Genomic DNA, 15,154 nt, shown 5'->3' with positions numbered 1-15,154 from the left:
GTCAACGGCATGAACAATGTCAGCAACAGGCTGACCATAACAGAAACACAACTCGTGTGTAACATAACCAATAACTAATAAGTAATTACTGCAGATAGAGTCCGCACTGGGACGGGCGCCCAGCATCTTCTACGGACTAGGAGAAAAGGATTTACCGGTAGGTATTAAAATCCTATTTTCTCATATGTCCTAGAGGATGCTGGGGACACTTCAAGAACCAAAGCTCCAGAATGGGCGGGAGAGTGCGGATGATTCTGCAGCACCAATTGACCAAACCTGAGGTCCTCATCAGCCAGGGTGTAAAATTTGTAAAATTTCGCAAACGTGTTTGCACCTGACCAAGTAGCTGCTCGGCAAAGTTGTAACGCTGAGACCCCCAGGGCAGCCGCCCAGGATGAGCCCACCTTTCTGGTAGAGTGGGCCTTCACTGATTTTGGCAATGGCAAACCAACCGTAGAATGAGCCTTCTGAATTGTAGTACAGATCCAACGCGCAATAGTCTGCTTAGAAGCAGGATTCCCAATCTTGTTGGGAGCATACAGGACAAACAAAGCGTCTGTTTTCCTAAGTTGAGCTGTCCTGGCGACATAAATCTTCAAAGCCCTAACCACATTGAGGGATTTTGACTCTGTGAAAGCGGCAGTAGCCACAGGCACCACAATAGGTTGGTTCATGTGGAACGATGAAACCACTTTCGGAAGAAACGGTTGACGAGTCCTCAACTCTGCTTTATCTTCATGGAAGATTAAATATGGGCTCTTGTGAGACAAGGCCGCTAACTCAGACACCCGCCTGGCGGATGCCAAGGCCAACAGCATGACCACGATCTTCTGAAATGGTTCAAACCAATGTGATTGAAGGAACTGCAACACCACGTTAAGATCCCACGGTGCCACCGGGGGCACAAATGGAGGTTGGATGTGCAGCATGCATTTCACGAAAGTCTGACCTTCCGGAAGGGAAGCCAATTCTTTTTGAAAGAAAATTGATAAGGCCGAAATTTGTACATTAATTGAGCCCAACTTTAGGCCCGCATCCACACTTGCTTGCAGAAAATGGAGAAACCGGCCTAGCTGAAATTCTTCCGTAGGAACCCTCTTGGACTCGCACCAAGACACATTTTCTCCAAATATGGTGATAATGTTTCGCCGTTACTTCTTTTCTAGCCCGAAGAAGTGTGGGAATGACTTCATTAGGAATACCCTTTCGGGCTAGGATCCGGCGTTCAACCGCCATGCCGTCAAACTAGCCGCGGTAAGTGTTGATACACGCACGGCCCCTGCTGTAACAGATCCTCTCGTAGAGGAAGAGGCCAAGGATTTCCTACGATTAATCCCTGAAGATCTGGATACCAAGGCCTTCTTAGCCAGTCCAGAACAATGAGGATCGCCTGAACCTTTGTCCTTATGATCTTCAGTACCTTTGGAATGAGTGGAAGCGGAGGGAACATGTACACCGACTGAAACACCCACGGTGTCACTAGGGCGTCCACTGCTATTGCTTGAGGGTCTCTCGACCTGGAACAATATCTCTGAAGTTTCTTGTTGAGGCGAGACGCCATCATGTCTATTTGAGGAATTCCCCAAATACTTGTCACTTCTGCGAAGACCTCTTGATGAAGACCCCACTCTCCCGGATGGAGCTCTTGTCTGCTGAGGAAGTCTGCTTCCCAGTTGTCCACTCCTGGAATGAATATTGCCGATCGAGCGCTTGTATGTCTTTCCGCCCAGAGGAGAACTTTTGTGGCCTCTGCCATTGCCGCTCTGCTCTTTGTTCCGCCCTGGCGGTTTATGTGTTCTACCACTGTTATATTGTCTGACTGTATCAGGACAGGCAGGTTGCGAAGAAGACGTTCCACTTGAAGGCCGTTGTAAATGGCCCTTAACTCCAACACGTTTATGTGTAGAGAAACTTCCTGGCTTGACCATCTTCCCTGGAAAGTTTCCCCTTGTGTGACCGCTCCCCAGCCTTGGAGACTCGCATCCGTATTCATTAGGATCCAATCCTGGATCCCGAACCTGCGTCCCTGTAGGAGGTGAGAGCTGTGCAGCCACCACAGGAGCGAGATTCTGGTCTTGGAGGACAGGATTTTTTTCCGGTGCATGTGCAGATGGGATCCGGACCACTTGTCCAACAGATCCCACTGAAACACTCTGGCATGGAACCTGCTAAATGGAATGGCCTCGTAGGCCGCAACCATCTTCCCCAGCAACCGAGTGCATTGATGGATTGACACTCTCGCTGGTTTCATAATTTGTTTGACCAGACTCTGAATTTCCAGAGTCTTCTCTTCTGGAAGGAAAACTCTCCGTAATAACGTGTCCAGAATCATTCCCTAAAACGACAGTCGTTTTGTCGGACTCAACTGTGACTTTGGCAAGTTTAGGAGCCAACCATGTTGTTGTAGAACTGACAAGGAAGTCGTAATGCTCTGCAGCAATCAGTCCCTGGATCTCGCCTCTATCAGGAGATCGTCCAAGTACGGGATAATTGTGACTCCTTGCTTGCGCAGGAGAACCATCATTTCCACCATTACTTTGGTGAAAACCCTCGGAGCCGTGGACAGACCAAACGGCAACGTCTGAAATTGGTAATGACAATCCTAAAAGGCAAACCTCAGGTAAGCCTGATGCGGAGGATATATGGGGATGTGTAAGTAGGCATCCTTTATGTCGACCGACACCATAAAATCCCCTTCTTCAAGCTGGAGATCACTGCTCGGAGAGACTCCATCTTGAATTTTAACTTTTTTAGATAGAAATTGAGGGATTTTAGGTTCAGAATCTGTCTGACCGAGCCGTCCGGCTTCGGGACCACGAACAGGCTCGAATAAAAGCCCTTTCCCTGTTGTGACAGGGGCACCTTGATAATCACTTGATTTTGACACCGCTTTTGTATTGCATCGCATACCACCTCCCTCTCCGGAGGAGAAGCTGGTAAGGCCGATTTGAAATATCGTCGATGGGAAACGTCTTGAAACTCTAGTTTGTACCCTTGGGACACTATTTCTAACACCCATGGGTCCAGGCCTGAATGAACCCAGAACTGACTGTAGAGTTGGAGACGTGCCCCCACCGGTGCGGACTCCCGCAGAGGAGCCCCAGCGTCATGCGGTGGATTTGGCAGAAGCCCGGGAGGACTTCTGCTCCTGGGACCCTGCCACAGCAGGAGATCTTTTACCTTTACCTCTTCCTCTATTAGCAAGGAAGGAATAACTTCAGCCCTTTTTGTATTTATTTGGCCGAAAGGACTGTATCTGAAACTGGTGAGTTTTCTTTTGCTGTGGAGGAACATAATGCAAAAATGACGACTTATCCGAGGTAGCCGTAGATACCAAATCAGCGAGACCGTCACCAAACAAGACGCTACCTTTGTATGGGAGAGACTCCATAGTTTTCTTTGAGTCAGCATCAGCATTTCATTGATGAATCCACAATGCCCTCCTAGCTGAAATAGCCATAGCATTGGCTTTCGATCCCAACATGCCAATATCTCTTGCGGCTTCCTTCAGGTATGCTGCGGCATCCCTGATATAACCCAGCGTTAAATGAATACTATCCCTATCTAGGGTATTTATATCAGATGACAAGTTATCTGCCCACTTTTCGATAGCACTACTCACCCATGCAGATGCAATGGTTGGCTTTAGCAGAGTACCTGTGGTGACGTAAATGGATTTTAACGTATTTTCCTGTGTACGATCTGTAGGCTCCTTAAGGGCTGCCGTGTCCGGAGACGGTAACACCACCTTTTTTGATAACCTTGACAGGGCCTTGTCCACAATGGGGGATGACTCCCATTTATCCCTATCCCCAGAGGGGAACGGATACGTCACCTGGATCCTTTTGGGAATCTAAAACTTTTTATCAGGATTTTCCCACATTTTTTCAAAAACGTATTCAGTTCATGAGAGGGCGGAAACGTTACCTCAGGTTTCTTTCCTTTATACATACAGACCCTAGCATCAGGAACCGCAGGGTCCTCAGTTATATGTAACACTTCTTTTATTGCTACAATCATGTACTGAATGTTCTAAGCCAATTTTGGGTCTAATCTGGTCTCATTATAGTCGACACTGGAGTCATGTCCGTGTCAGTATCTGTATCAGCCAACTGAGCGAACGAACGTTTATGTGACCCTGAGGGGGTTTGGACCTGTGATAACACATCCTCCACAGACTTCTTCCATGCCTGGTTCTGAGAGTCAGATTTATCCAATCTCTTATTAATAAGAGCCACATTAGCATTTAAGGCATTCAACACATTTACCCAATAAGGGGTCGGCGGTGCCGACAGGGTCACTCCCACAGCCGTTTCTGCCCCTAACAGTCTCCTCCTGGGAAGAGCACTCAGCCTCAGACATGCCGACACACGTGTACCGACACCCACAGACACACAGGGCAAATAGGGGACAAACCCACAGTAAAGCCTGTCAGAGAAACACAGGGAGTTTGCCAGCTCCGCAACCCAGCGCTCAATCCCGGTTCTGAAAACTTACTATTAAGCCCCAGACCTGTAGCGCTTTTATGAAAATTTATAACTGCACCAAATTACTGTGACCCCCCCGCCCACCGTTTTGCACCCTGTTACTTGTACAGTGGTAGGAGGAAAGGATCAGCGCGTCTGCAGCTTCTGTGAGAGAAAATGGCGCTGATGAGAGCTGTGAGGGCTAAGCCCCGCCCCCTTAATGGCGCGCTTCAGCCCCGCTATTTTTTAAATAAATGATTCTGGTGGGGGTTCGGACTTAGTGCCCAGGCACTCTATTCCACTCTAGAACACAGAAAGAAAAAGTATTCCACATTGGGGCACTCATCTGTAACTGGCTGTAATTATATTTTTAAATCTAGGTGCAGGACGATTCCCTCTAAAACGTAACCTTTATTATAATTGGTATAAAATACCAGTCATGGGTAGCTAGCGAAGTATTAGAAAAAAATGTGTGAAAAGTGAATAGTGTAGAAGAAAAATCAAAAATAAAAATAGAACACACACCAGTCTCAAATATGATCAATCAGTTAGATAATTCTCTCCTATAATGATTATACAACTATATCGTTGTGCTTGTTATCAATATTGACCTATAGGATTATATACATAAATTGTGCGCTCCCCTCATTGGGATATATGGGCTTATTGTTAGGGTATTTTGAATTGGGAGATCCACTTTAATATTGGTCACAGTGTACGACAATCACAGTCAGCAATTCGCATACTGATGCCATGAGTAGGTAAAATTCTGACACACTTGTGATTGTTACTCATGTAGACAAATTAATGCAGTACCATGTCTTAATAAGTGATGATTTTATTCTTGTGATCCTAATTTGCTACACATTCCAGTCTGATTTGTATGAAAACTGAGGTACTGCAGCGATATAATCTGAACACTTCTCTGTGCAACAGCGGAATCACTTAGATTAAATTGATGTTCTTGTCTAACATGCATTAACACAGGTCAGTTGAGGGGTTAATCTTACTGGAGCATAACATTCCAAACTCTCCGGGAGTTGGTAGGTGTCCTACGTCTCCCTGCTCCTATGTGTAATCAATCAGAAGCAGCTAAATCAGGCCGTAAAATTGTAGCTCAGTCGGAGAATCTTGGTAACATACACTTAAGATAATAATCTATTTCACTTGGTGCAGTATGTCTACGGCTGATTATGTCAGGCCAGAATGGTCTGACTATAATACAGGGTATCACAAACGTGTTGTCCAAATAGTGGACTCATTCACACTGACCCGCTACAAATGTATCAAAATCAGCCGTGTCAGTGTTAGCATAACCTGACTACTTTACATTGTATCCACCACATGTGCTGCCAATTACGTTCTCATGCAGTTGCCATATAACATAGTGAGGGATCAATTCTGTATATAGATATTGAACTAACCGTTTCTATGAATTAAACCCTAATATGCTGGCTGGATAAAAGAGAGAGATCGAGTGTCAGTTTACTGCATGTCTTGTTGTTCAATGCCGGTAATAGCAATAGTGCATTATATCAGACTCGTTCTCTCAACTGTGCCCAATTAAGCTTTACTATATCCCTGGTGAGGGGGAGACAACACTTAATTAATATCTAATAGCATCCTACGGTACATTTGATCCGGTGCCCCGGATATCAGATTATCTCAATAATCAACATATACTGATTGCACAATAAGATATAATGTATAGAGACAGTGTGATCATTTAAAAACACGGCACCCAGAAGGTGGGTGGCGTGCTAACCAATGCGCATTTCGCATATAAGCTTTGACGTTAAAGCTTATATGCGAAAAGCGCATTGGTTAGCACGCCACCCACCTTCTGGGTGCCGTGTTTTTAAATGATCACACTGTCTCTATACATTATATCTTATTGTGCAATCAGTATATGTTGATTATTGAGAGAATCTGATATCCGGGGCACCGGATCAAATGTACCGTAGGATGCTATTAGATATTAATTAAGTGTTGTCTCCCCCTCACCAGGGATATAGTAAAGCTTAATTGGGCACAGTTGAGAGAACGAGTCTGATATAATGCACTATTGCTATTACCGGCATTGAACAGCAAGACATGCAGTAAACTGACACTCGATCTCTCTCTTTTATCCAGCCAGCATATTAGGGTTTAATTCATAGAAACGGTTAGTTCAATATCTATATACAGAATTGATCCCTCACTATGTTATATGGCAACTGCATGAGAACGTAATTGGCAGCACATGTGGTGGATACAATGTAAAGTAGTCAGGTTATGCTAACACTGACACGGCTGATTTTGATACATTTGTAGCGGGTCAGTGTGAATGAGTCCACTATTTGGACAACACGTTTGTGATACCCTGTATTATAGTCAGACCATTCTGGCCTGACATAATCAGCCGTAGACATACTGCACCAAGTGAAATAGATTATCATCTTAAGTGTATGTTACCAAGATTCTCCGACTGAGCTACAATTTTACGGCCTGATTTAGCTGCTTCTGATTGATTACACATAGGAGCAGGGAGATGTAGGACACCTACCAACTTCCGGAGAGTTTGGAATGTTATGCTCCAGTAAGATTAACCCCTCAACTGACCTGTGTTAATGCATGTTAGACAAGAACATCAATTTAATCTAAGTGATTCCGCTGTTGCACAGAGAAGTGTTCAGATTATATCGCTGCAGTACCTCAGTTTTCATACAAATCAGACTGGAATGTGTAGCAAATTAGGATCACAAGAATAAAATCATCACTTATTAAGACATAGTACTGCATTAATTTGTCTACATGAGTAACAATCACAAGTGTGTCAGAATTTTACCTACTCATGGCATCAGTATGCGAATTGCTGACTGTGATTGTCGTACACTGTGACCAATATTAAAGTGGATCTCCCAATTCAAAATACCCTAACAATAAGCCCATATATCCCAATGAGGGGAGCGCACAATTTATGTATATAATCCTATAGGTCAATATTGATAACAAGCACAACGATATAGTTGTATAATCATTATAGGAGAGAATTATCTAACTGATTGATCATATTTGAGACTGGTGTGTGTTCTATTTTTATTTTTGATTTTTCTTCTACACTATTCACTTTTCACACATTTTTTTCTAATACTTCGCTAGCTACCCATGACTGGTATTTTATACCAATTATAATAAAGGTTACGTTTTAGAGGGAATCGTCCTGCACCTAGATTTAGAAATATAATTACAGCCAGTTACAGATGAGTGCCCCAATGTGGAATACTTTTTTTTTCTGTGTTCTAATATGATTCATTTATTCCAGGGAGCACCCCCAAACTAATGATTAATACTAACAATTTCTTCTAAGAACTGTTTTTGATTATAAACAATGGGAAGTAACTGATTGATATGAATATATGACCTATATGATCTGTGCGGATTTTTTCTTCGTTTGGACTCTATTCCACTCTGCCAGCTTAAAAAGAGGTTTTTATGCTGCCCAGGCAGCCCCCCCTGCACCGCCGCTGTGTGTGTGGGAGCATGGCACGCAGCGCGATCGCTGTGCGGTACCTCAAAGCCTTCACTGAAGTCTTCAGATCTTCTTCTACTAACCTGTCTTCTGACTTCTGGCTCTGCAAGGGGGGTGACGGCGGGCTCTGGGAGTGAACCCCTAGGCGTACCTAGTGTTCCAAACCCTCAGGAGCTAATGGTGTCCTGTAGCCAAGAAGCAGAGCCTTTAAACTCATCAGAAGTAGGTCTGACTTCTCTCCCCTAAGTCCCACGATGCAGGGAGACTATTGCCAGTAGTCTTCCCTGAAAATAAAAAACCTAACATAAAGTCTTTTCAGAGAAACTCAGTAGAGCTCCTCAGTGTGCATCCAGTCTGCCTGGGCACAGAATCTAACTGGAGTCTGGAGGAGGGGCATAGAGGGAGGAGCCAGTTCACACCCATTCAAAGTCTTAAAGTGCCCATGTCTCCTGCAGATCCCGTCTATACCCCATGGTTCTTGAAGTGTCCCCAGCATCCTCTAGGACGTATGAGAAACAGTTTAACTGATATAGCAATATAAAAACGCTGACAGCCTTACTGGGGCTCTGCAGCGTTGGTGTGCTGGTGTCCTCTCTTAATGTCTCCTCTCATATGCAATAGGGCAGGCTTGTTTGTAATCAGTTTGTGTTGTATGTGTTAGTGATGTGCACCGGAAATTTTTCGGGTTTTGGATTCGGTTCCGCGGTCGTGTTTTGGATTCGGACGCGTTTTGGCAAAACCTCCCTGAAAATTTTTTGTCGGATTCGGGTGTGTTTTGGATTCGTTTTTTTTTTTTTTTTTTTTTTTACAAAAAAACCTCAAAAACAGCTTAAATCATAGAATTTTGGGGTCATTTTGATCCCATAGTATTATTAACTTCAATAACCATAATTTCCACTCATTTCCAGTCTTTTCTGAACACCACAATATTATTTTTAGTCCTAAAATTTGCACCGAGGTCGCTGGATGACTAAGCTAAGCGACCCAAGTGGCCGACACAAACACCTGGCCCATCTAGGAGTGGCACTGCAGTGTCACAGGATGGCCGATTTAAAAAAATAGTCCCCAAACAGCACATGATGCAAAGAAAAAAAGAGGTGCACCAAGGACGCTGGATGGCTAAGCTAAGCGACCCAAGTGGCCGACACAAACACCTGGCCCAGCTAGGAGTGGCACTGCAGTTTTCTAGCGAGAGGATGAGTGCTTCCATCCTCATGTGAATCTGAACCACTAGCCATGAACATAGGCCAGGGCCTCAGCCGTTCCTTGCCACTCCGTGTCGTAAATGGCATATTGGCAAGTTTACGCTTCTCATCAGATTATTTTGATTTTTGGGTAATTTTACTGAACTTTTGTAGTATACTTGACGACACAGAGGTAGACCAATGGACTACTGTACCGTACTGCTATATATATATATATATATATATATATATATATATATATATATATATACATATACATATATATATATATATATATATATAGATAGATAGATAGATAGATAGATGGGGGGAAGCTTATCGGCGCTTAACCGCGATACCAAATAGTACTAGAATGTAGTCCAGGATATTTATAAAAGAACAAAAAAAGTCTCCTTTTTCTAGACACTCCCTTTATATTAATCGGGCGTCAGCTCCACCTTAAAGAAAGAAGCATTGGTAAGGTGCTTCATGTATAGTGTAAACGAAGAGAAGGGATAAGGTGGTTTTAAGCGACCTGTGGTGTCTAATGCTAATCGGAGACTTAAATTTAAAAAATATTTTTATTAAATCTAATATGCACCAATAAAAACAAATAAAATAATAGCCCTATTACAGGGAGCCAGAAACGTTACTAAAAACTGTATGTAAAATAATATAAAATCAATAATACAAACTTCGATAAGACAAGAGGAAAAAACGTCCTAAAAGTGCAAAAATTGGACATAAGATCAGCATAAAAAGTATATAAAGTGTATATATATATATATATATATATATATATATATATATATATATATATATAAAAGGTTCTTAGCTTTTAGAGAGGATATGTATCATAGCACCCAACGCGTTTCGTCCTATCTGGACTTCATCAAGGGGTGACATACATCTGGGACAGCTCATCTATATATACCTGTATCAGTAAGGAAGTGATAGCTACATCACTTCCTGTCAATTATCAGGTGTCAAATTTCATATGCTGTTCAAACATTCAAAACACAGAGGTAATGCTCTTATATCATAGGGTCACTATGTAGGGTGAAAACCGCTATGTAGATAACTGTATTCTATGCATTTAAAGTCCTAAATAACGTTCATGTAGTTTAAAGTCCTGGACTTCCTGTCCGGATCGCGGGTGACGTCACGTCCGCCCCGCTTCCGGCGTCCGGCATTCTCCATTGCGCATGCGCCGAGTGCGGGTTGTGGGAGGGTTCTTGTCCGGCTTCTCAATGCGCATGCGCCCGTTCTCCCATCCTGTAACAGTGGCTGGGAACGTGTGTACAGTGGCGGCGGCCATTTTCTTAGAGTGCATTCCTTCAGTCACTTGGTAATAAAGTCATGTGGTCGCGGCGGCCATTTTGGGTAGGATTTTTCATAATGGAAATGAATGTAAAAGCGAAAATAGAAAGAAAACATGTTTCAGAGAGGGTATTTATATGAATGTTTTATATTCATATTTAGCTCTATCGGTGGTTCTAATCCCAAATATGGACATAATAGAAGCAGCCAGTGTAATTAGATATCTGGCTGGTACTTGGCAAGAAGACATTGATTATTTCATAATGCATTCAGGTTAAATAGTTCTAGTATTTCCTAATATATACTAGTATACTTTAAGTCATGAGGTGATTATCCAGAAATCACTCCCATGTGGAAAGTAGTAGCAGTCATACATCATGTGGAAAATATAGTAGCAGTCATACACCATAACGAGCAGGGTGCAGGTAGAAACATGGTATGTGAAATAAATGAAAAATTCTTAAAAAACATAATTGCACCAAAGTTCCCATAGGAGGGTGATAAAGGGTAGATTAGTTAGTGTAATAACCTCTTAGCCCTTGTTCAAGAAAATTACAGCACCCAGTCTTCCATGATGGTTCCCCATCTATGTACTAATTGGGCCCGACACTGCTTGGCTTCCAAGATCGAACGGAGTTGGGCATCTCCAGTGTGGTATGGCTGTAGCATCAGCGTGGTTCTCTGGAGGTATCACAGTAACGGCGTAGTGGAAGAAGTGAATAAAGTGGAAATAGCAGAAGTTAAGGTAAGGAACAAGGTGCCTAAATTGAAAAAATAGGCGCAATCAGCTTACGTTATAGAAAGGGGGCTATTTCATAGCCTTCATTGAAGCCATCTGGATGCATGGTGTTGAGTTCAAAGATCCAGAACATTTCACGTTTTGATAAAAGATTGGATAGGTCCCCGCCTCTTTCGCCCAAAGAGACCAGTTCAATGCCCTTGAAGGTTAGTTCGTCAGGATCTGAGTTGTGGTAAACATGAAAGTGTTTTGGTACTGCATGTGTTAGTACTTTGTTTTTGATGTTTCTTATATGTTCCTGTATACGGATTTTCAAGGGTCTTTTCGTTTTCCCTATGTACTTCATCCCACATGAGCACTCGAGCATGTAAATCACTGACACCGTGTTACAGTTGATGAACTGCTTGATCTTGTGCTCTTTTGATCCATTAGTGTTTTTGAAGGTTTTCCTGGTAGGGTGTTCGACAGTAAACTTAAAGTCCTGCAACGCTAGAAACCATCTAGTTACACGAGCATTCTTGCCTCTATTTACATACATCCATTTTAAAGGGGCATGGTCTGTCACTAGTCTGAATTGTCTACCCAAGAGGTAATATCTCAAGGTATCTAGTGCCCACTTAATGGCCAAAGCCTCCTTTTCCACAATGGCATACCTTTTTTCATGCTCATTGAGTTTCCTACTCAAATAAATGATAGGGTGTTCGTCCCCATCTCTGGTTTGGGACAGCACAGCACCTATCCCTACCTCTGAGGCATCTGTCTGTACCACAAATTCTTTTGAAAAATCTGGTGTTATCAACACCGGTTGTGAACACAAAGCCACTTTTAACGCTTGGAACGCCTTTTCTGCATCAGGGTTCCATTTCACCACATTTGACTGCTTCCCTTTGGTAAGGTCTGACAACGGCACTGCTGTGGTCGCAAAATTAGGAATAAACCGTCTATAGTACCCAGTAATTCCCAAAAAAGCCCTTACCTGTTTTTTATTCACTGGACGAGGCCAGTTTTGAATAGCATCAACTTTATTCAATTGGGGCCTAATCAGACCTCTGCCTATGGTGAAGCCCAAGTATTTGACCTCCTCCATTGCGAGGCAGCACTTCTTTGGGTTAGCAGTTAACCCTGCCTCTCTGAGTCCAGTACTGCTTGTACTTTAACCAAATGGGACCCCCAGTCTGTACTGTGAATTACCACATCATCCAAATAGGCAGCTGCATATTTTCTATGGGGCCTCAAAATTTTATCCATCGCCCGTTGAAAGGTTGCTGGAGCCCCATGCAACCCAAAGGGTAACATCTTATACTGGTACAGCCCCTCCGGAACCGAAAAGGCTGTTTTTTCTTTGGCGCTATCAGATAAAGGTATTTGCCAGTAACCTTTGGTCAGGTCCAATGTGGTGAGAAACCTGGCTGTTCCCAGCCTTTCTACAAGCTCATCCACACGGGGCATGGGGTATGCGTCAAACTTGGACACCTCATTTAACTTACGAAAGTCATTACAGAAGCGTATGCTACCGTCGGGCTTCGGGATGAGCACTATGGGACTGGACCACTCACTGTTAGACTCCTCTATGACTCCAAGTTCTAACATGGTTTTAACTTCCTTAGAAATAGCTTCTCGCTGAGCTTCAGGAATCCTATATGGCTTTAAATGAACCTTGACCCCTGGTTCTGTGACAATGTCATGTTTTATTATGGTCGTTCGGCCAGGCAGCTCTGAAAATACCTCCCTATTTTGGATGAGAAATTCTTTAACCTGATTGTTCTGATCAGCTGATAATGTCTCTGACACCTTCACTGCGGGAAGCAACCGGGGTGAAGACACTGAAGGGCAAGGCTCCGCTGACAGAGACAACCTATCTTTCCAGGGTTTGATTAAGTTAACATGGTAGATCTGTTTGGGTTTTCTCTTTCCCGGCTGGTATACTTTGTAATTAACCTCATTCACTTTTTCCCTAATCTCAAATGGACCCTGCCATTTAGCTAGGAATTTGCTTTCCACAGTGGGTACCAAAACAAGAACTCTATCTCCAGGAGCAAATTCCCGTATCTTGGCACTCCGGTTATAGACCCTCTGTTGAGCACTTTGGGCCTGTTCCATGTGCTCTCTGACAACAGGTACCACGGCTGCAATCCTATCCTGCATTTGTGTTACATGCTAAATAACGCTTCTATAAGGAGTGGGCTGTCCTTCCCACGTCTCTTTGGCAATATCCAACAGCCCTCTGGGGTGTCTACCATACAACAAATCAAATGGAGAAAACCCCGTAGAGGACTGAGGAACTTCTCTGATGGCCATTAACAAGTAGGGCAACAAACAATCCCAGTTTTTCCCATCTCTCTCAACAACCTTTTTTAACATACTTTTTAATGTTTTATTAAACCTTTCCACCAACCCGTCAGTTTGGGGATGGTAGATGGACGTCCTGAGGTGAGTGACCTTAAATAACTTGCACAACTCTTTCATGATCCTTGACATAAATGGAGTACCTTGGTCAGTCAAAATTTCTTTTGGTATTCCCACTCTACTAAATACCTGCACCAGCTCCCTAGCTATCGCCTTGGTTGTGATAGTGCGTAAAGGGACAGCCTCAGGATATCGAGTGGCATAGTCCATAATTACCAGGATATACTGATGGCCCCGAGCAGACTTTAACAAGGGCCCCACGAGATCCATGGCTATTCTGTCAAACGGGACCTCTATAATAGGCATGGGAACTAGTGGGCTCCTGAAATGGGGTCTAGGGGCATGATACTGGCATTCAGGACAGGAAGAACAATATTCAGACACTTCTTTATAAACCCCTGGCCAAAAGAACCTTTGTAAAACTCTTTCAGTGGTTTTTTCTGCCCCTAAATGTCCTGCGGTAACGTGACTATGAGCTAAATCTAGTACCGTTCTCCGATAAGGCTGGGGAACTACCAGCTGTTCCACCACATCCTCACCCCTTTTGACAATGTGGTACAAGAGCTCATTACAGATGGCCATGTGGGGATACGTAACCCTGTCACCTGGTACCACAGGTTCCCCATTAACAATCTTAACATTCTCTCTAGCCTTTATTAAGGTGGGATCCTTTAACTGTTCAGACGCAAACAGATCCTTCTTTACCTCCAGGTCAGGCACGCTTTCAGTTCTAACTACTATGTCTCTGTTCCCGGCAAGAGGGTCCTCACTGGACTCCCCATCTGTCACTTCCCCAGCCAAACTAGCAAAAGGCAAAGGGCCAGAAAGTTCCGAAGACCCACGTACATCCATAAAATCACCGGTATTATCAACTGGCTTTTTACTTCTCACATCTGTTGATAACCGTGATTCCCACAGTTTCCAAAAATGAGGAAAATCCCTCCCTATTATGGCCTCATGCACCAAGGTAGGGACCAGTCCCACTTTAACCATTGCTGACCCACAACAAGTTTCTATATTCACCTCAGCAGTGGCATAATGTTGGGTATCCCCATGTATGCAAGTTACCCCAATAGGTATTTGCTGGACCTTTAAGGGGTTCACTAACCCAGCTTTCACGAGGGTAACTAAACTTCCTGAATCTAGCAAGGCCTCTACCCGGTTACCTTCTAAGAACACATCACACATTTGTTTTTCCAGCTCAGGTGAAGGTACCACAGTACAGGCTAACCTAGCAAAGAAAGACATTCTGCGACATTCAAAGGCAGCATCACATTGCATGGGTTCTTGCGTGACTGGGCAATTGGCAATAACATGACCTGGCATACCACACCTAAAACATTTAACCACACGATTATCAACCCATTTGGGCAGCATAGACCGTTCTAGCCCCATTGGCCTGTTTCCAGGGCCAGTGTTTACAGTCTCTCCAGCCTTGCGTTCTCTTAACCGCCCAGCAACGTTTTCCCACGGAACAGTCTTACCAGTCTTTACTGAAGGGCGCTGTCGAGGATCTATGGGTTGCTGG

General features: G+C 43.7%; 1 protein-coding gene and 1 pseudogene across 1 annotated transcript in view; one reads left to right on the top strand and one right to left on the bottom strand.

Annotated features, from left to right (window-relative positions):
• SDHA (succinate dehydrogenase complex flavoprotein subunit A) overlaps positions 1-15,154 on the top strand; it is a 294,640-nt gene that overhangs the window by 149,859 nt on the left and 129,627 nt on the right. The gene's annotated exons all lie outside the window — the stretch shown is intronic.
• Positions 11,031-11,149, bottom strand: LOC134930315 (5S ribosomal RNA; annotated as a pseudogene).

This window comes from Pseudophryne corroboree, chromosome 5, assembly GCF_028390025.1.
Source record: "Pseudophryne corroboree isolate aPseCor3 chromosome 5, aPseCor3.hap2, whole genome shotgun sequence".
Taxonomy (NCBI): Eukaryota; Metazoa; Chordata; class Amphibia; order Anura; family Myobatrachidae; genus Pseudophryne; species Pseudophryne corroboree.
This window is presented reverse-complemented; position numbering and strand designations above follow the sequence as displayed.